Consider the following 23433-nt stretch of genomic DNA (forward strand, 5'->3'; position numbering starts at 1 on the left):
ATAATGTGCTCTACCTGGTGCAATGTGTATAATGTGCTTTACCCACTGCAATGTGTATAACGTGCTCTACATGGTGCAATGTGTATATTGTGCTCTACCCGGTGCAATGTACTAATGTACTTTACTCACTGCAATGTGTATAACATGCTCTACCTGGTGCAATGTGTATAACGTTCTCTACCTAGTGCAATATGTATAATGTGCTTTACCTGGTGCAATGTGTATAATGTGCTTTACCTGGTGCAATGTGTATAATATGCTCTACCTGGCGCAAAGTGTATACCGTGCTCTACCTGGTGCAAAGTATAGAATGTGCTCTATCTGGCGGAATATGTATAACGTGCTCTACCTGGCGCAGTGTGTATAGGAGGTTCTACCTGGTGCAATGTGTATAAGCGACACTACTGTGTGGTGTAATGTGATTTGGCACTATTATGTGGCCATGCCCCTTCCTCACTAAGCCACACCCCTGTAGCTCACACTTTCCGTTCATACGTACAATCAGGCCTTCTGAGCAGTAATCCCTTGACAGACCCCACCCCCTCAACATACCCCCACCCCTTATAGGGCTGCTACCATAAATTTCCTGGGCTGGTTTTCGATCCCTATCAGCCGCTGTATGTAGGTATCTATCTGTAGGTTTATTTTGTGTTCAACATTTCTCAGAACAATTGTGTAATAAATGACATTGATAACAAGCCAAATAAAAAATCTGCCACCTTCAAATAAAACTGTATTTGTCTACTCTGGGAACTTCTGGATATTTGCTGAATTACCAGTATAGGCACCCATGCCATGTTTATCAAAATGACCTATGGATCGCTATGAGGCAGAGACCGTTGGAACTTTAGGCTTACAGTATTTCACTCATCTTGATGTAGTTTCTATCTGTGCAGAGATCTCATTCCTCATAGTGATGAGTAGAATGCTCTTTTATGGGTTGCTAATCTTACATTCTACAACTACACATTAAGTGTGTGACCTTAAAGTAGAACTCCAACTTGTAGTAAAATGTTATGGAGACCCTCCACCCTCTGTGCTACCTCTCCCTGTTCCATCATGGCTCCGTCCCAACTCGTAATAAGTATGTGAACTTAAGGTAGAGCTGTAGCCTCCAATAAAATGTTATGCAGACCCCTTCTTCTCAAGCAGCTAAAGGTTGGAAGACACTACCCTCATAGCAACTCTTTAAGGTGTCAGGAAGATTTGTAGAGAACTATTGACAATAAATTTCCTGTAAAAATATAAAAAAAGATGTAATGGTCCTCACATAAACCCGGTCACCTTAGTTTCCAACCTGCCCTCCACTCTGTCCAACCCCACCTTCTGTCTGCTGTCTCTTCCCAATCATGGCACCATTCCCACTGCTCCATCCCCACTGAGTAAGGGCCATGACCATCTAAAACTAATCAGGGGGCCACCTGCCTTATTATGATCCCCACCTCTCTCAGTATGTGATAATTGTCAGAGTAGTTGAAAGAAGGTTGTAGCCACGTCCACACACACAAACAGCCATGCCACTCAGTACCTGGCCACATCAGATCTCCCAGCGGCACTGTACAGGAGAATCTGACATGTATCAAGTGATGTTGTAGAGATACTAGTTACTCCATACGCAGAATTGGACTTTTTGAACTGTAGCTAAAAAAGCACTAAATTCTTATACAATTTTAATGATGCTTTAGCTATTTTTTTTGTTTCAAAATTAAGTGAATTTATTTCAGAAATACAGAATTTTTCTCTTAACTTGTGGGATACAAGTAATATAAAAATCTGAACTATAATGTGTCCCCTATGACATTTCAGGCATGGCAGAAACTGAGGAACATAATGCAAGTATGGGAGATTTAGCAGTGGTCCAGAACTGGTGCAATGTTATCACAGAGGCAATGAGACAATTAGCTACACCTGGCCACCAAAAGCAGATCCCTAATTGGAAATATAAAAAGTGCAGAACCAAACTAGTTTCTTATAGCATCCAAAAATGCTATTCACCCCGTGGTTAAGATTACTTTTGAGTGATCACAATGTTTATTACCTGGGTGTGACTGTTTCTGTTAATAACCTCTCTGTTATGGAGACTAACTGCGACAAATAATCTGCTGCTACCACATAGATATTACTTCCTTTCTAGCATTTAAGAGACCCTTAAAAGAGTTTTTGAGAGTAAGACATACGGTAGTTCTTCTACATTTGCTACTTACAGGCAGCAGTTGCTTTGGCTTATATGTTTGATAGAGATTAATCTTTATTAAACAAGAAACTATAGAAACTATAATGTTATTTTTGACAGCACAAAACATTTGGATGGAAGCCATGGTTAATTCTACCATACTGAACAACTGGTCCATTTTGCAATCAGATAAACCAATGGTGCATAGATGCCGAAATTCTGTCTGCCTCCTCCGGGAGGCAGTCAAGTCGGCTCAGCAGGGGGCGTTGCGCAGCAAAGGGAGATATAATGAGGAGAAGCATGGGGTGTGGCCGCAAGATCACATCATCATGACCCCGCCCCCGCTACGGCATGATTGGGGCAGGGGTATGGGTCACAATGATGTGAATCACATCATCAGCACCCCTGCTGTGGGGGATACTCAAGTGTTTCCCCAGGGGGTGCGGGGGCTCGACTGATGACCGGGAGAGTTGCCAACTCTTTAAAGTGGCCGGGAGCGCCACCCATTTTTCGGGAGCCTCCCGGCTATTCCAGGAGAGTAGGTAAGTATGCAGGGTTGGCTTTTACCTAGGGTAAAAATCTGCCGCCACCAGTTAGATGGATTTGCATTGGAAGCACTATCTGCTAATTGCATGCTGGACTAGCATAGTCTGGCCAGTGATTGGAAGATACTCTCCTGCCTTTTTCCAGCTCTCTACTATGCAGCCGGTGCAGGCTCTAGAAGCTGCAGGAGAGAAACGGGAGGTGTGGAGGGTTATATATATGCACACAACCCTCACCTCCAGCAGTAAGGTGCTGCTAGGTCATGCTGCTGATCAGTGGCGGATCCAGGGGGGTGGGGCACCAAGGCACGTGCCCCCCCTGTCGTTTAGAAGAAGATTTTTTTTTTTATTGATAGTGCACGAGTCCGACACTGTAAGGGAAATGGAATGCTCCAATCTCCGCGGCGGCCCCTGCAGTACGGGGGGAGATGGTGCAGTCCTGTTGCTAGACTGCACTGAAGTCCCCCTCTGTCCGGTCCGCATCCTGCTGCTGAGTGCCGTCCTGACACCCGTGCTGCTGCCAGCTGCTGTGCGGCGCTGGCAGCATGAAAAGCCCACTCCCCCCTTCCCTCACCTGTGTCAGTGGCTCGGTACATATAAAAGGAGGGGGCGGAGCTACACGGACCGGAATGGGCGGGGCTAAACGGGACAGAAGGGGCGGAGCTACACGGACCAGACTGCTGCAGTGCTGTACTGAGGGAGACAGTGGCTTAGGTAAGTGGTGGGTGACAGAGAAATGTGTGTGTGTGTGTGTGTGTGTGTGTGTGTGTGTGTGTGTGAATTGTGTGTGTGCGCACACATTTTATGGACGCTACTACTGGGGGGGTGCATTACGTGTAAGGACGCAACTACAGGGGGGGCATTACATATAATGACGCTACTACTACTGGGGGGGCATTACGTATAACGACTCGACTACTATTGGGGGGGCATCACATGTAAGGACGTTACTACTACTGGGGGGGCCATTACGTGTAAGGACGCTACTACTACTGGGGGGGCATTACGTATAAGGACGCTACTAGAGGGGGGGCATTAAGTATAACGCTACTACTACTGGCGGGCGTTACATGTAAGGACGCTACTACTACTGGGGGGCATTATGTATAAGGATGTTACTACTACTGGGGGGGCCATTACGTGTAAGGACACTACTACTACTGGGGGGGGCATTACATGTAAGGACGCTACTACTACTGGGGGGCATTAAGTATAAGGACGCTACTACTACTTGGAGTGCACTACGTATAAGGACGCTACTACTACTGGGGAGGCATTATGTATAAGGACGCTAATACTACTGGGGGGGGCATTATGCATAAGGACGCTACTACTACGGGTGGGGCATTACGTATAAAATAAATAAGATTGTGCTACATTTTGGCGTAAATTTAAATGGGGGTACTATCGTGTTGCCATGCCCCTTACTTGTGAGACCACACCCCTTTTCGGGCGCAAATTTATAGTTTGCAGGGGGGCGCCGAACACCCTAGCACCGGCCCTGCTGCAGCCAGATCTCCATATCTGACATCAGGTAAAGGTCCGCTCCCCATCCTACCCCTGGTACCTTCCGTCCACTCTTCTCAATGCCAGTACCAGGGAACAGTTTCCATAGCAGGGGGCCATCAACAGTGTTAGTGTGGGGGTACAGGGGTGGTATATCAGGGGGTAGGGGTAATTCTTTGTGTGCCCCCCACCAGCCCACTGCGCCCATCGATGTCATTGCCCCCCCACCTAGAACCTACCTGCCAGTTCAGTCACAGGGATCCCCCTGCCCCCTTCCCATCCTGCCTAGCGTCCCCCACCATCTCACTGGCCCCCCTCCCATCCCAATGTCTCCCACCCTACCAGCACTGGGTATTCCCTCCCTTATTAAGCCCAGTGTACCCCCTTCTCCAACATAGTGCCACCCCTTCCCACCATGTCAGTGCCTATTTCCCATTCAGCCCAGTGCCCCCCTATATATCATCCACTGCCTCTCCCCATCAACCTCTATCTGGTGTCATCAATTGTCTCTCCCTGTCACCCTTTTAATGTCACCCACTACCTTTCCCTGTCTCCTACTGCCTCTGCTGTCACCTTCTCCCTCTCATCATCCACTTCCTCTCCCTGTCACCCTCTCCTTTCACACACTGCCTTTCCCCTGCATCACTATCTCGACATCCGCCTTTCTCTCCTGTTACCCTCTTCAAAGCATCACCCTCTCCCTCTCCATGTCAACTTTTCCCTGTCACCCACTGTGTCTCCATGTCTACCATTCCTGTCACCCACTAGCTCATGGATACAGCATTCCCTTTGAAGCCACGCTTATTATTGTGGGCCACACCCACTTTCCCAGGAGTGTGCTTGCCTTTGGCGCACAAAGTACCCCCCAAGTCATGGTGCCCCCCCTGTCATTTTTTTCTGGATCCGCCCATGCTGCTGATGCAGTCCCTACAAGCCAGGAGCTTGTGCACATGCACAGGACCTGCTTTTTACCCCCCTCCTCTTACAATGCTATTGCTGCTTAAATAGACTGGCAGCTCCCCTGAAGACAGAAGGTTGGAGCCACAACTGGATAAAACATATATTTTAGTTCTGGAAACAGGAAGAAATCAGTATCAGTTTCAGAAATGAAAAAAAAAAAAGACATATGAAGACACGGGCCGAATATGATAGCGCCAAGTTTAGCGCCCTGTGCGAGATGCCGTCCGAATTCAGACTTTTTTTAAAGGGCAATCATAATTGTGCAGCAGATACTCCCTGGAGGATGAGTAGCGTTGTAGCTGGCCTGTGTCCACCGTCATCTAGGACAATGTAGCTGCCATGCGGGCTGTAGTTGAGGTGGAAGCCAGGTTGATCATGGTCCAATAAGAGGATATAGGCAACTCATCGGAATCCGTCTGTTTGATAATCCACAAAAATCTTGGTCTGGGCAAGGTTTCTGCATGCTGGTACAGGAAAGTGATGGATTTACTGGCCCATGAACGCATCCAGAAGCTTGGTCATTCAGCTGTACATTCCAGACCTGGCCCCCTGCATCTTTTTGTGTTCCCATAAATCAAGCGCAAGATGCGTGGGATTCATTTGAGTGACCGTAAGCTGCAGTGGGGATCTTCAGCATGTAGAAGACATACCTGCTTCGGACTGGTCCAGCTGCTTCACCAACTGGTTTGAGCACATGCAGATTTTACATAGACTGCTCTGACGAATACTTGGAAAAAATAGGATTTTAATTACCTACCGGTAAATCCTTTCCTCGTAGTCCGTAGACAATACAGGGGTTCACATTAGTACCATGGGGTATAGATGGGTCCCCTAGGAGCCATGGGCACTTTAAGAATTTGAAAGTGTGGGCTGGCTCCTCCCTCTATGCCCCTCATACCAGACTCAGTCTAGGAAACTGCGCCCGAGGAGACGGACATACTTTGATAGAAGGATAGAAAAGATAGCAGTGAGATTCCGAACCAGCACACACAAACTAGAGGGAAGCTAAGCTAACCAAACTTTAAACCAGAAACAGCAACCACTGAACCAACAACACTTAACAAAGTAACAGTGTAGGAATAAACGAAGCACTGGGCAGGTGCCCAGTATTCTCTACGGACTATGAGAAAATGATTTACCGGTAGGTAATTAAAATCCTATTTTCCTCTTACGTCCTAGAGGATACTGGGGTCCACATTAGTACCATGGGAATGTACCAAAGCTCCTAAACTGAGTGGGAGATTGCTGAGGTTCCTGCAGAACTGATTGACCTCAGAGGCCAAAGTATCGAACATGTAGAACTTAGCAAACGTGTTTGAACCTGACCAAGTAGCTGCTCGGCAGAGCTGTAAAGCCGAGGCATCCCAGGCAGCCACCCAGGAAGAACCCACTGACCTAGTAGAGTGGGCCTGTACAGATTTTGGACATGGCAAACCTGCCGTGGAATAAGCATGCTGGATAGTAAGCCTGATCCAGCGTGCAATTGCCTGCTTTGAAGCAGGACACCCAATTTTATTGGGATCATAGAGAACAGTGAGTCAGATTTTCTGTGATGAGCTGTCTGCTTCACATAGATCTTCAAAGCCCTCACAACATCCAAGGACTTTGAAGTAGCAGAGGTGTCTGTAACCACCGGAACCACAAAAGGTTGGTTGATATGAAATGCAGACACCACCTTTGGAAGAAATTAAGTTCAGCTCTATCTTCATGAAAAATCAAATCGGGTTTTTGTGAGACAACACCCCCAGCTCCGACACACGCCTTGCAGAAGCCAAGGCCAACAGTGTGGCGGCCTTCCACGTAAGAAACTTGATGTCAATGTCCTGTAAAGACTCAAACCATTCCAATTGCAGGAACTGCAGCACAACGTTAAGATCCCAAGGTGCCGTGGGAGGCATAAAGGGTGGTTGGATTTGAAGAACCCCCTTCAAAAATGTCTGAACCTCAGGGAGAGAAGCCAATTGTTTGTGGAAGAAAATGGATAAGGCTGACATCTGGACTTTTATGGAGCCCACATCCACACCTGACTGCAGAAAAAGCAGAAAACGTCCCAGGTGAAATTCCACCACAGGAAATTTCCTGTTCTAACAACAAGAGACATATTTTTTCCAAATACTGTGGTAATGATGAGACGTTACCCCCTTTCTGGCTTGGATCAGGGTTGGAATAACCCTATCCGGGATCCCTTTCCTTGCTAGAAGTTGACGCTCAACCTCCATGCCGTCAAACGTAGCTGTGGTAAGTCTTGATAGATGAACGGCCCCTGTTGTTTAAGGTCCTCGTGAAGAGGTAGAGTCCACGGGTCTTCTAGGAGCATCTCCAGTAGATCCGCATACCAGGCCCTTCTTGGCCAGTCTGGGGCAATGAGAATTGCTTGATCCTTTTCCCTTTTTATTCTTTTGAGAATTTTTGGGATTAATGGAAGTGGTGGAAACAAGTAAACCATCTGGTAGACACATGGAGTCACCAGAGCGTCCACCGCCACTGCTTGTGGGTCTATCGACCTGGAACGATACCGCTTGAGCTTCTTGTTGAGACGAGAGGCCATCATGTTGATTTGTGGCATACCCCACCGACGTGTCAAGCACCCGAACACCTCCGGGTGAAGGCCCCACTCTCCTGGGTGGAGGTCATGTCTGCTGAGGAAGTCTACTCCCAGGATGAAAATTGCCGACAACGCCACACCGATGAGGCAGCCAAATCGGAATATGAAGGTATGCATCCAGAGAGGACCGCAAACAAGATGGACAGGAAGAAGGCGGACCTGGGCGTCACTGCAGCGTTTCCAGACGTTTTTGGGGAGTGGATTTTAAAACGCAGGCGTGTCCAGAAGAACGGAGGGCGGATGTCTGACGTCAAACCGGCTCCTGCATCGCTGAGATCGTCGCACAGGGTAAGTAGGTATAGGGCTAGTCTTGTTCTGCTTGAAAAAAAGTTTAGCTTAGCAGGGCTGCACAAGCAATCGCAGCCCTGCTAAGCTAAAATACACTCCCCCATAGGCGTGTACTAGTTGATCGCAGCAGCAGCAAAAAGTTGCTGGCTGCGATCAACTTGAAATGACGACCATAGTGAAGCCCCTCCACCTTAATGGCGTGCGGTCTTCCGGGTTTTTTATACTAGCTGAGGTTTATAATGTGCTTTACAGTGGGTCCCAACCCCTGTAAGCTGCAGGCAGTGTTGGTATTTTTTACTTTAAGGCTTCAGCTCTCCCCTCACAGCAGAACACACATAGTATGCCTCTGAAACCTGGAGCTGCAGACTGCATGTCAGCGCTGTGTCTCCATACCCTTATGCCGCCATCAATGCTGGCGACCCTCTAACCGGGACACCGGCTTTCTGCTCACCACTCTTCTCACTTCTGGCTCTGTTAGGGGTGGCGGCGTGCTGCGGGAATGTACGTTCGCCGTGGTGGGGCTTGTGTATAGTTCCCTCAGGAGCTCAGTGTCCTGTCAACGGGGAACGGGACCATTAACCCTATGGGAGGTTGGGCCATTCCCCCCCCCCCCTCCTAAGTCCCATGAAGCAGGTAGTCTGGTGCTAACCATACCTGCCTGAAAATAACAAATAGAAAAATAAATGCAGAAAACTCTTCAGTAGCTTCCCTAAGCGTGACTGGCTCCTCCGGGCACATTTTCTAAACTGATTCTGGTAGGAGGGGCATAGAGGGAGGAGCCAGCCCACACTATCAAATTCTTAAAGTGCCCATGGTTCCTAGTGGACCCATCTATACCCCATGGAACTAATGTGGACCCCAGTATCCTCTAGAACATAAAAGAAAATGTAATGTTCACTTTGTAAATATAATACTTTTTGTGCACCCGGAAACTTATTGCACACCCCTTGTATTGTAAATCTTCTATCAACTTGTCCGTTGGGTGAATGCCAGTACCTTTTCTTCTGGGTAGCAGTACCTTTTGACATAGATCAAAATAACTATGCACAGCCTTCTCAGAGTAATTTCCTAAGCAAGACTAACCCTAACTCTTATCCTTGTTTATCATGCAATTTTTGTTTTACTATCATTCCCGGTAATAATTGCATCATCCAACCAGGGGTTAAATTGAGCCGGAACGGGGCAGAACTGCGTTCCGTCAGTTCCACTTGGAGAAGGAACGCAGTTCCGCCTCACCTAACCGGCGATGTGTCCCGTCGCTGCAGGGAGATGACGGGCGCCCGCTGAGATTGTGTTACCAGCAGGCACCCGTCTCCCGCATTACAGCGGTAGCCGGAGGCAGGAGCTCAGTACTGAGCTCCGGCTTCCGGTGCCGTCACTGTGCGCTATAGGAGAGACGTCATGACGTCTCTCCCATAGTGCCGAGGAGGGGGCACCCAGAGGACTGCAGCGGCTGGACACGGAGCGGGGCTTAGTGAGTATGGTCTGTGTTTTGTCTGTTTTTTTCCTTTGTAGCGGCGCATCTACTGGGGGAGGGGCATTACTACTAAGGGGCATCTACTGGGGGGGCATTACTACTAAGGGGCATCTACTGGGGGCTATTACTACTGGGGGGGCATCTACTGGGGAGAAACTATGGGGGGGCATTACTACTGGGGGCAGTGGCGGATCCAGGGGGGGGCACTCGGGCCCGTGCCCCCCTGTCATTTCTGGCCTCCGTCCCCCGTTCTCCCCCTGCACTCCCCCGTTCTCCCCCGGCGCCGCACAGGGAGATGACGGGCGCCCGCTGAGATTGTGTTACCAGCGGGCGCTCGTCTCCCTGCACAGCGGTAGCCGGAGGCAGGAGCTCAGTACTGAGCTCCGGCTTCCGGCGCTGTCACTGTGCGCCGTGCGCTATGGGAGAGACATCAGTCATGACGTCTCTCTCATAGTGCTGAGGAGCGGACGCCCAGGGAGGAGGAGGACTGCAGCGGCGCGGGAACGGGGCTCGGTAAGTATGTTTTTTTCTTCCTTAATGCAGCGGGGGCATCTCCTGGGGGCAAACTACGGGGGACATTACTACTGGGGGGCATCAACAAGGTGCATTACTACTGGGGGCAAACTACTGGGGGCATTATAACTGGGGGGCATCTACTGGGGGCATCACTACTGAGGGGTCATCTATTGGGGGCAGCTACTGGGGGACATTTTTACTGGGGGCCATCTACTGGGGGCATTACTACAGGGGGGTCATCTATTGGGGCAAACTCGTAGGGGGCATTATTACTGGGGGGTCATCTATTGGGGGCAGCTACTGGGGCATTATTACTGGGGGGCATCTACTGGGGGCATTACTACTGGGGGGTCATCTATTGGGGGGAGCTACTGGGGGACATTTTTACTGGGGGGCATCTACTGGGGGCATTATTACTGGGGGGGCATCTACTGGGGGCATTACTACTGGGAGGTCATCTATTGGGGGCAAACTTATAAGGGGCATTACTACTGGGGGCAAACTACTGGAGGACATTATTAGTGGGGGGTATCTACTGGGGGAAAACTGCTGGGGGACATTATTATTGGGTGGCATCTACTGGGGGCAAACTACTGGGGGACTATTACTGGGGGCCAACTACAAAGGTGCCAACTACTGGCGGCGTAACTACAGGGGCATTACTACTGGCGGCTTAACTACAGGGGCATTACTACTTGGGAGCTAAACTACAGGGGGGCCAAACTACGGGGGGCTTAACTACAGGGGCCAAACTACTGGGGGATAACTACAGGGGCCAAACTACTGGGGGCATTACTACTGAAGGCTAAGCTACAAGGGGGCATAACTACAGGGACTATTCTACAATGGGGCAAACTACAGGGGGGCATTACTACTGATGGCTAAACTACTGGGGGCATTACCACTGGGAGGCTAAACTAAAGGGGGCAGGGGTAAACTACTGGGGTCATGACTGCAGGGGAATTACCACTGGGGGCATAATGACTGGGGGCATTACTACAGGCAACATTACTACTGGGGGCAATACGGGCATTGCAAAAGGGGCACCACTACTTGGGGGTCTATATAAGGGGCACTACCAGTACAGTGGACATTGCATAATGAGCGCTACAGCTGTGGGCATTGTATAAGAAGCGCCACCTCACATGCACCGAAGCCGCACGCAAATGTACTTGCCCCTTCCATGGTGCCCCCCTATCATTTTCTTCTGGATCCGCCCCTGACTGGGGGGCATTACTACTGAGGGGCATCTACTGGGGGCAAACTCATGGGGCGCATATCTACTGGGGGCATTACTACTAGGGGACATCTACTGGGGGCAAACTACTGGGGGACATTATTACTAGGGGCCAATTACAAGGGGGCAAACTACTGGGGCAAGCTACAAGGGGGCAAACTACAAGGGGGCAAGCTACAAGGGGGCAAACTACAAGGGGGCAATCTTCTGGGGGCAAACTACAAAGGGGCAAACTACAGAAGGGCATTACTACTGAGGGACATCTACTGGGGGAAAACTCCTGGGGCGCATATCTACTGGGGGCATTACTACTGGGGGGCATCTACTGGGGGCAAACTACTGGGAGACATTATTACTGGGGACCAATTACAAGGGGGCAAGCTACTGGAGGCAAGCTACAAGGGGGCAAGCTACTGGGGGCAAACTACAAGGGGGCAATCTTCTGGGGGCAAACTACAAAGGGGCTATCTACTGGGGGCAAACTACAGGGGGCATTACTACTGGGGGTGTAACTACAGGGGCATTGCTACTTGGGGGCAAACTACAGGGTGCTAAACTACTGGGGGCATAACTACAGGGGCTAAACTACTGGGGGCATTACTACTGGGGGCTAAACTACATGGGTAAACTACATGAGGGCTAAACTACTGGGGGCATTACCACTGGGAAGCTAAACTAAAGCGGGGGGGTGGAAACTACTGGGATCATAACTGCAGGGGCATTACCACTGGGGGCATAACTACTGGGGCTAAACTACTGGGTGCTAAATGACTGGGGGCATTACTACAGGCAACATTACTACTGGGGGCAATGCTGCACTGGGGCATTACCATTAAGGGCATTACTACTGAGGGCCCTACTAATAAGGGCATTGCAAAGGGGGCACTTCATAAGGGGCATCACTCCTGGGGACATAAGGGGTACTACTTTTGCCAGCACTGCATAAGGGTCACCACTACTATGGGGTCTATATAAGGGACACTACCACTGTGGGCACTACGAGTACAGTGGACATTGCATAAGGAGCACTACTACTGTGGGCATTGTATAAGAAGCGCTACTACGGTGGGCATTATGTGTATTACGGGGTGCTACTACTGTGGGCATTATTACTATTGTGTGACCACGCCCCTTTCTTTTTGAGACCACGCACTTTTTGTGCAGCAACAGAAAGGCCATAATGATAAATAGACCCCTGTATTCCCACAAGATTTAGAGCAAGCTCAGGTTGAACAACAAATCCCAATAGCTGAACAGGGAACTGGCACTATATTCACTGCATTAAACTAAAAAGTGCTCCAAAGTTACACAGACAAATCCTGCAATGTAGACAGCAAAAGCTCCTTCGGTCTCAGCTGTGAGTAGTCAGATAATGACAGATATCAGTTCAACCAGATTACAAACATTATGGGCCCTAATTCAGATCTGATCGCAGCAGCACATTTGTTAACTAATGGGCAAAAGCATGTGCACTGCGGGGGGGGGGGGGGGGGGGGGGGGCGGTTAAAACATGTGCAGAGGAGAGTTAGATTTGTGTGGGGTGTGTTCAAACTGAAATCTAAATTCCAGTGTAAAAATAAAGCAGCCAGTATTTACCCTGCACAGAAACAATGTAACCCACCCAAATCTAACTCTCTCTGCAAATGTTAATATCTGTCCCCCCTGCAGTGCACATGGTTTTGCCCATTAGCAAACAAATTTGCTGCTGCGATCAGATCTGAATTACCCCCTTAGAAGGGGTCATTCCGACCCGATCGCTCGCTGCAGTTTGTCGCAGCGCAACGATCGGGTTGGAGCTGCGCAGTGCGCCGGTGCATGGCAGCGTTCGTTACCTAGCGATCACCTCTGAGACAGAGGCGGTCGCTAGGCGGGAGGGGGCTGAACGGTGGTGTTAAGCCGCCGTTTAGGGGGAGCGGTCCGGCCATCGCAGGCGTGGCCGGACCTTTGGGGGGGCGCGGGCCGCGGCAGCTGCGTGACGCGTCACGCAGCCGCTGCGGCCAGCGGAAGCGATGAGCAACTTCCGGTCAGCCGCAGGAGCTGCGCTGGCTGGGAGTTACTCCTCAAATACAAAGGCATCGCCGCTATGCGATGCTTTTGTATTTGTGCGGGCGGGCCCTGTGCTGGGTCCCCCCCCGCATGTCTGAGTTAACGATCGTAGCTGTGCTAAATTTAGTACAGCTACGATCAACTCGGAATGACCCCCAGAGTGAGAACATGAGCAAACCTTCACTGACAACACTTACACTGTTGAATGCCTGACCAGTCTGGGGAAAGCTGATTGAGATGGTGCACAGGGTTGCCAGCAAGACCCCTATCCCTAGACCTCCACTAAATCATATCTCTTGAGACTGCTAAACTACAGGAACTAAACTCTTCTAAGGCCTAAATGATGTTACTTTACAGCAGCTGTTGCTCAAATAGCTATAGTACTAAGTACTGTTATGGATTCTGTAATTACATAACCTAAAAGCCCTACAATACTCCCTTAACCCACTCCTACATTCTACTTCAACATGCATTCAACCAGAAGAATGTCAACATAATTATTTCTATTTTCTGTATTTGGGTTGATTTGGACCTGAACACCGCTCTTCACGGCAAGTTCTCATCAAGCAATACAGCTCTATAGCAGTGGTAATTTTAACAAGGATTTATTTTCAATTTAGTTTTAGTCTTAGTCGCTTAATTAAAATTGTAGTTGGTTTATAGTCACATATTAGCCTTTTTTTTTTGTTTTAGTCAAGATTTAGTCAGGGGGCTCAACTTTCATTTTAGTCTACTTTTAGTCAATGTTTCGGTTATAACCTTTGCAGTTTAATGATACTGTAATGGAATTTGCGCCGACTTCCTAGTGCAGTGGGGGGCGCTAAGCACATATAAACATACATGTGAAGATGTACAGTATGTAATATATGGGCTGGCAGTGTATTCGAGATCGGCAGTGGCGCTCTATACAGAACAGCCGTCATGCAGAACCCGGAAATCAGTATTAGGCTTCACTCTCCTAAACCCCTCTCCAAACTCTCATTTACTAGTTTCACGGGAGTCTGGAGGCAGGTTTAGGAGAGTAATGCCTAATGCCGAGTCCCAGGTCCTGCTCTATAGGATACAGATGCTGGAGGTGGGGGGAGCTACAATAGGAACTCGGGGCCAGATGTATCAAGCCTGGAGAAGGGATAAAGAAGTGATAAAGCAGTGATAAGTGCAAGGTTATAAACGCACCAGCCAGTCAGCTCCTAATTGTCAATTTGCATATTGGAGCTGATTGGCCGGTGCCAATCTCCAGGTTAATACCTCTGCCCTTCAGTCACAAATTTACCGGTCACCGGTCAAACTCACAAATGTCACCGGTAATAGACACCATTCACAGACAGTTTCCAGTAGATCAATCAAGTAATAATGAGCAAAGGAACAGTAAACTTAGTTTATAAGACCGTACACATGGGACATTTGTTAATGCCTGCTAACAGGCTTCTCTGCAATTTGACAAGAGTATGTGGGGGATCCCGCACTGGTCTTAGAATAATCTGAAAATACAAGAAAACCAAGATTGACAATAAGGGGAAATACCCCAATCAACGTCTGAGTTGGTGGTGCACCCAGAGTCAGTATAACAAATTATGTGCAAACAAGAAAAGAAGACTCTATTGTGGGCGCACTCTTAGTTAGAATAAAGATAGAAAATATAAAAATATATTTTTAATTAGTTGAAATTAAAAAGGATAAGGTATCCTGGAGAACCATCACAATAATTACCAACCGGTACGGTTGGACACTAAAAAACATTAGACATGATTGTTAGATTCTTAATAATCGTATTATCACATCATAAAACAATTGTATTGATGTAAACTGAAATACCAGTCAATTCATAGGTACAAATCCCATGTATGGAGTTGACAACCAGCTTGAGTCAGGGGTATCTCTAATAGCTATGGGCTAAGCCAATAGAAACTTGTTTCAATTAGGACCTGCACCCCAAATAGGTGATAGTAAATGACGAATAGAGAAAGGAAAATAGTGGTGAATCTGCTGTCAGTGTTAGGCACAGAGTATTTTGTGTATCACAAATCCTACTACACAAGGTATTCACAGGAGGTCACCCTTCCAAGTACTGACCAAGCCCAACACTGCTTAGCTTCCAAGATCAGACGGCATTGGGCGTTGACAGTGTGGTGTGGTAGTAGATAGCTAATTGCACTCCCCCTCTGGGATCACTGATGAGAGTTCAACGAAAATGACTAGAGGATAAGGATATTACACAAATGTTTGTGAATCGATGGATCTGCTGCCAGCGTTATGGGCCCTCTCAGTGGCGGAACAAGCGAGCGGTGGGCCCATGTGCGACAAAATGCTTTGGGCCCCCCCATCCAAATCCACCCCTGGACAGGATCTGGTGAGGGGGACCTGCTCAGGGCCAGGGAAATGGATACCTAGCAACAGTGCCGTAATTAGACATTTTAGCACTGTATGCAAGAAACTGCTTTGGAGCCCCCCCCCCCCCCCCCCCTCTATGTAAAACAGGGCCGTGGCTTCGTGGGGAAGGGGTGTGGCCACAAAATAATACCAATTCATATAACGGTGCACAGTAGTCTCCATTATTCAAATTACGCTGCACGGTAGCACCACTACACCAGGTAGAGCCCCTTTTACACATTACGGCGGAGAGATTCCCCTTTTTACACAATACGGCAGACAGCGTCAACCTTTTACACATTATGGCAGACAGCGTCCCCTTTTTACACATTACAGCAGACAGCGTTCCATTTTTACATATTACGGCAGACAGCGTCCCATTTTTACACATTACGGCAGACAGCATCCCCTTTTTGCACATAACGGCAGACAGCATCCCTTTTTTACACATTACGGCAGACAGCATCCCCTTTTTTACACATTATGGCAGACAGCATCCCCCTTTTTACACACAACGGCAGACAGCGTCCCCTTTTTTACACATTAAGGAAGACAGCGTCCCCATTTTTACACATTACGGCAAACAGCGTCACCTTTTTTACACATTACAGCAAACAGCGTCCCCCTTTTTACACATTAAGGCAGACAGAATAAATAGATAGATAGATAGATAAATAGATAGATAGAATAGATATACTTACTGTTTCCGCTGGCTCAGGCTCATTGTGCAGTTTCTTGCAGATCCCGGGCAGGGGAGAAGGAGGAGGGAGGTGGAGGAGGGAGCTGCAGCAGCGCAGTGTAATTGGTGGAGGCGCTGCTGCTGCTTTCCCTCTCCTTCACCATAGGCTGCCCTCACCACTGTGAATGCTGGGAAGTGCATCCCAGCATTCACAGCGGTGGAGGACAGCCTATGGTGAAGGAGAGGGAAAGCAGCAGCAGCACCTCCACCAATTACATAGCGCTGCTGCGGCTCCCTCCTCCCCCTCCCTCCCTCCCCCCTCCTGTAACCGGTGCACTCCTCTCCTCGGCGGCGGCACACAGCGGCAGCCAGGCGGCACGTAATGAGTCAGTTTGACTCATTACATGCCGTTCTGGCTTTGGGCCCATTGACAGTGGTGGTCCCTAGTGCAAGGCACTGCTTGCACTGGCGGTAGCTCCACCACTGGGCCCTGTATACTGATATGCTTATTGCTACCGATGAATCGCGTCCACGAAAAATGGAATGTGATTGTGGAAAATAGAAAAGATGAAAATGCAGAGAAATTGACACAATATCAAACGGCATCCATATGTGTTTATGCTTCCTTCACAAATTCAAAACCACAGAATAATTGGACAATCTCTAGGTGGAAATTATTATAGGTCAAAAGAAAAATAAGTATGCAGTGGGTATGTACAAATGCCCTATCCCTCAAATATTGTCATTCAAATTGTAGAAAAATAGAATTAACACCTTGGGGTTAGCAGGTACAGTAACTATTCATACCACAAGTGTTACTGTTGCATATATCTATTATAATTGTTTAGTAGAAATCTGATACCTGTATGGGTAAATCTAAACAAGAAATAGATATATAGTAAACAATTGGGTAATGATCTGGCACCAACGCCCCTGATCAGGGATTACACTATGTACTCCTGCTGTGGTGTTCTCTTAGTGCAAACAGGAGAAATCCCAATAATATAACCAATGATCATAAAGGTAACCTATAAGTGGGTAGGACCACATAGCTCAGCGTGGACCTGAATAATACATCACTACCCAGTAATCTGAAGTAGGTGCAGAGGTCTGGTGGAGTAGATCCAGCTGGTGAGAAAACCGTACAGCGGGACAGGGGTAGGAAGACGCGTTTCACCCAAAGAAGCGGGCTTGGTCACTTCCGGATGCTTTTACGTTCCATCCTGGAGCTATTTACGGTGTCCTGTTAATTCAAGTCCGCCCATCCTAGCAGCGTTAGCTAATCACGTAGCACCTGGTTGTTCAGCAACCGATGAATCACGTCCCAGCTGCGTTGACTGGTTACGTAGCATCCGGTTGCCGAGCACCCGATGAGTCACGTCACTCCCCTGTTCCCAACACTGAGAACCAGTCGGATTACATGGAAGGGGGTTTAGCTGTGTGGCACTGATGGGAAGATTGTGCCGAAGTATGTGGCAAGTTATGAGGCCTAACTACGCTGATCCCTCTCCTCGGTCCATGCCATGCATGATACCAAAAAGGGGGGTGGCGGGGTGGAGCTTACGATGCATGCAAAACCCATTACATTAAACTAATAGGTATAGAGTTGTTGATTCACGAGCGAAAAAATGAGGGATTGTTCCCTAGAAATGTTAATCACAAATTCTCGAGTCAGATAATTTCCATCTGATTGATGACCAACATCCTATTTATCTCATTTAACTCACTGGTAAAACACCACATGTAGGATGTGTGGATGTTGTCCTTTCTCGATTTGTGTATGATACCAGGAGAGGGGGGACTGAAAATTATATAGAAGACAGGTCTATTAAAACAGGGGGACGGCCTGCTGAGTTCCTGCTTTGGGTTGATATCAGGTTGCCAGGTGACTGGGCTTGTGAGCTGTCAAAGCCCAATTGCAGCATACGGGAAGTATAGACCCAGACAGACACAATGTACCTGGTGGTTGGGAAACCATAACTGAATGCCAATCACCCATGCACTAAAATTATATAAAATCTAATGAACTGAGCAGTGCTCATAACAAGTTCTACTGACAGAGATCCACAGCACATGCGGGAATTGGACCACATTCCTCTCCTGTCTCATGCCTGTATTGATTTTGCTTGTCAAGAAAAGAGTGTTCGATAAAATAGGGAGACTGTTCCAAACTGAAAATTACTGTCAACAGTATAATATTTACTTATCTAGGATATATAAGAAAATGGTTGATAGGACACTTTCCCCTGTATATTGCATATGGTCATTAAAAAATGAACTTGAAATCAAAATTATGGGATAAAAAAGGGTGAAAGTGAATATTATATTAATACTAGTCACCATATAATGGTGACTGTAGCCTAGGTTTTAATGATCTTATATCTATCTATGATAATTAATGCTAACCATAACCTGGTACTGATGGGTGTGTGCCTGAGTAAAATAGGATTAGGTGCAAAGGGTATGTATTATCTGGTGTTGGGGTGAAAAAAAGAGGGGGGTGTAATGAGTGTAGCACTAGGTAAGGAAACTATTGAACTGTGTATTAAAACTGATTGCATGATGATATGATGTGATACTGTGGAAAGAGACCGATGTGGATCATTAGGGTGGCAATGTGAAAAGGCAAAAGACAGAAAAACAAAATTAGTGAAACACTGAACTGAAATGGTGTCAAAGTGAAATACTCGAAGGAATGTGAAGTGTGGACTGCATGTGATAGGATGCAAAGAACAGGTAAGCGTGAGAAATGCGTAATACATCTATGTCATCGGTAAATGATTGATACAATATTGGGGTGTGTCGGAGTCTAAAGAAAAATACTGTAGTTTATATACTCATTGAGTCTAGTGGGTTTCAGTCCTACTAGGCGGAAAGTCCATTCGCTTTCTTTTTTCATTAATTCCTTACTCAAATCCCTTCCTCTGATGCCTAAATGTACTTTGTCAAGTCCAATAAACTTCATTTCACTACGGGAACCCTGATGTTTTGAATGATAGTGTCTTGCCACTGAGGTTAATTTTTTGGACTTAGCCAGATCTGATGTTGCATTGCGGATTGTGTCCATGTGTTCCAGGATCCTGATTTTAAACTTTCTGGTGGTCATCCCCACGTATTTAAGATTGCAACTGCATGTAATGCAGTATACAACCCCTTCAGTCTCACAATTGAAAAAATGTTTAATGGGAATTTCTTGACCAGTCCTGTCTTGGACCACCTCAGTTCTAAGAATCTGGGGATAGGCCTTACAATGACCACAAGGAAATGTCCCTTTGAGATTGGTGGTTTTCTTCTTTGTTTGAGTAAAGTGACTCTTTACTAATAGGTCCTTGATATTATTGGATCTACACCAACTCATTTGAAGTTGTGAATCTATCAAAGGGGCAAGATCAGAATCTAGTTGTAGAATAGGCAGATGTTTTTGTATCGCCTTCTTCAATAGTCTCCATTACGGGCAGAAAGTTCAGACAAATCTGATCTTGGTGTCAGGCTCAGATTGGTCCTTGAGGTTCTTAAACATCAAGGATTCCCTTTTGATGAGGGAGACATGTCGCTGAGCTCGTTTGAGAGAGCGTTTGCTATACCCCCATTTATTTAATCGCTCCGTAACTTCAAGGCTCTTTTGTTTGAAGATCTTATCTTCCGTACAGTTCCATCTTAATCTCAAATATTCCCCTTTGGGAATATTCTCAACCGTTGGTGGAAAATGGGAGCTTGTTTGATGTAGGATGCTGTTCGTTGCAGTCTCTTTCCGAAATAGCTCAAATGCTAATCGTCCACTTGAGGATTTGTATATATTGAGGTCTAGGAATGATACCTTCTCATTACTGATGGTGTGCGTGAGTCTTATGTTAAGATGACTGGTGTTCAAGGTTTTGATGAAATTCAATAAGAGTTGCTCATCTCCATCCCAGATTAGAAAGATGTCATCAATGTAACGTAGCCAACACATTACATGTTGGGTATACATCTCATTCATATCACTGAAGACACTGATCTCTTCCCACCATCCAAAAAACATATTGGCATAGGTGGGCGCACAGGCTGTCCCCATAGCCGTGCCCCTAATCTGCAAAAAGAAATGATCATTGAATGTAAAGAAGTTCCTATGTAGAACAAAACTCAGAATGTCCAATAGGAATGTATTGAACTCACTCCTACCATTGCGATCCAAGTAATACTGGGCTGCTTCCAGACCCTTTTGATGTTCTATGCTCATATATAGAGCTTCAACGTCCAGGGTGGCCAGAAGGAAGTTATCCTCAAAGTTGATTCCATGTATTTTACATAGAAGATCTGAAGTGTCTCTCAAATAAGATGGAAGGGTTAGGACATATTCCCTAAAATGAAGATCAAGAAATCGGCTGGGTTGCTCTAAAAGGCCTCCATTGCCTGAGACAATTGGTCTGCTCGGTGGCTTTGTGATATAATTATGAACTTTGAGTAAAAGATAAAACATTGGAGTTCTTGGGTTAGCAATGGTAAAATACTGTGCTTCTTGTTTAGTAATAGTTCCTAGGGATAGAGCTTCATTGATCTTTAAGGTATACTCTTTTTGAAATTTTGCTGTTGGGTTTAGGGGAAGTTTCTGATAACAGGTGGGATCCAATAGTTGATGATGTGCTTCCTACACGTACATTTCAACTGGCCACCGGACAATATTGCCACCTTTATCAGATGGTTTGACCACTGTGTCGTTCCAGGATTGAATTTACTTTAGGGCTTGTCGTTCTGTGTATTTAAGATTGTTGGGACTAAAGAACTGCCTATTTCTGGTCTTAATCTCATTGAATTCATGGGACACCATATCAAAAAAGATCTTAATTTTAGGACTGTTAGTGTCTGGTGGGAAGGAAGATTTATTTTTGCAGATAGGTCTCTCCTTGGGTGATGATGTTGATTCTGTTGTGGACTATGACTGTAATACTTCTAGACTTTCTAGGATCTCCAGGTCCTCCTCTGTAAAGGATGGTCCCGAGACTTCAGTGAGATCAGATGACTGTTGTCTTGCAAAGAATTTTTTCAAAAGGAGTTTTCTGCCAAACAACCTCAGATCCTATTCCCAAGAAAATCTATTAAAAAGACGTGTGGGGGAGAAACTGAGTCCTTTGCTGAGGACTTCAATTTGTCCTTCTGTCAAGACTCTATCCGTTAAGTATATAATTAGAAAGTTGGAGTCATTAATTGAATTGGTTTCGCTCACTTCCTCCTGTTCCTGTGTGCCGAATATCGTGGGGTTGCTGAAACATCCCAGTCCAGATTGTTTTTTCCGGTGTTTCTGTCCCCCTCTTCTCGACTTCCTTTTGTTTTTATTTTGGCCTTTGATCTTTGGCCACTCCCTGAAAAAGAAGAAGAGGCGGTGTCCTCACTGATGTCATGTCTGTAAAGTGGATTCCTGAGGTCAGATGTAACAGCTGTGTATTCCTCACTGTAGGATGACTCAGGTTCGGATGAACTATATTCGTCTCTAGATCTTCTGTCTCGATCTCTCCAGGAATTCTGGTTCCATAGGAAGATATTGCCCTGAGTAAAATCCTGTTTGTCCCTAAAGAATTTATTTCACTTCCGATCAATTATGGTTCGTTGGTAGGTATCAAGATCTTTTTAGTATTTCTCAAATGTCGCTTGGAAGGGCAGATCTTTTTCCCAGCTCTCAAGGTTCTTCCCCAGCTCCTCAATTGTTTTATCTACTTGGTCTAATACCAAGTTATCATGTTTAATCAGTATCAAAATTAGATCCTGTGAGCATTTGAGCAAAGTTGACTCCCACTCCGCCTTTAGGTTATCTGTTGCCAAAGCGAATGACAGGAAAACTTTGGGTCTCAAACCCCTTGGTGATAGCTTATGTTTGTGGTAATTTTCCAGTGTTGTTATGTCCCAATTCAGTCGGACTCATTTCTGATATTTTTTTGAAGTTTGAGGAGATCCGATCTCCAATGCTTTGCGGTACCTTCTATAGTATAGGTAGCCGAGAAAATATCATCCCGGTTGTTCGGGTTTCTACGTTTGGACAACAGTTCGTCTCTCAAAGAGAACGTTGTCTTAGTCAAGCCCCACAGTTGTTAGTACCAGTGATATATTGGTGAATTATACCAGGGTGGACAAAAGAGAGTCCTACCAGTGTAAAGGAAATAGGTTAAGTGTATTAAATTGACCGTGCTAGGGATCAGAAACTGATGTACATCAGCATGTAATAATGACAAGAGTATGAGGGGGATCCTGCACTAGTTTTAGAATAATCTGAAAATACAAGAAAACCAAGATTGACAATAAGGGAAAATACCCCAATCAACGTCTGAGTTGGTGGTGCACCCAGAGTCAGTATAACAAACTATGTACAAACAAGAAAAGAAGGCTCTATTGTGGGCGCACTCTTAGTTAGAATAAAGATAGAGAATATAAAAATATATTTTTAATTAGTTGAAATTAAAAAGGATAAGGTATCCTGGAGAACCATCACAATAATTACCAACCGGTACGGTTGGACACTAAAAAACATTAGACATGACTGGTAGATTCTTAATAATCGTGCCATTTGATATTGCGTCAATTTCTCTGCATTTTCATCTTTTCTATTTTCCACAATCACTTTCCATTTTTCGTGGACTCTCACCAGCGATTCATCGGTAGCAATAAGCATATCAGTGTACAGGGCCCATACCATTGTCTAACGCTGGCAGCAGATCCATCTATTCACAAACATTTGTGTAATATCATCCTTTTTCTCTAGTCATTTTCGGTGAACTCTCATCAGTGATCCCAGAGGGGGAGCGCAATTAGCTATCTACTACCACACCACACTGTCAACGCCCAATGCCGTCTGATCTTGGAAGCTAAGCAGTGTTGGGCTTGGTCAGGCACATGGAAGGGTGACCTCCTGTGAATACCGAGTGTAGTAGGATTTGTGATACACAAAATACTCTGTGCCTAACACTGACAGCAGATTCACCACTATTTTCCTTTCTCTATTCTTCATTTACTATCACCTATTTGGGGTGCAGGTCCTAATTGGCACAAGTTTCTATCGGCCTAGC

The 23433-nt window shown here is 46.5% G+C and overlaps 1 protein-coding gene and 2 pseudogenes across 2 annotated transcripts in view; 1 reads left to right on the forward strand and 2 right to left on the reverse strand.

Moving 5' to 3' along the window:
- Nucleotides 1-23433, reverse strand: part of NR5A1 (nuclear receptor subfamily 5 group A member 1) — a 249978-nt gene that overhangs the window by 19031 nt on the left and 207514 nt on the right. The gene's annotated exons all lie outside the window — the stretch shown is intronic.
- LOC134950227 (5S ribosomal RNA) lies at nucleotides 15375-15493 on the reverse strand (annotated as a pseudogene).
- LOC134952874 (5S ribosomal RNA) lies at nucleotides 23182-23301 on the forward strand (annotated as a pseudogene).

The sequence above is a fragment of the Pseudophryne corroboree genome, chromosome 8 (genome assembly GCF_028390025.1).
Source record: "Pseudophryne corroboree isolate aPseCor3 chromosome 8, aPseCor3.hap2, whole genome shotgun sequence".
In the NCBI taxonomy this organism is placed as follows: domain Eukaryota; kingdom Metazoa; phylum Chordata; class Amphibia; order Anura; family Myobatrachidae; genus Pseudophryne; species Pseudophryne corroboree.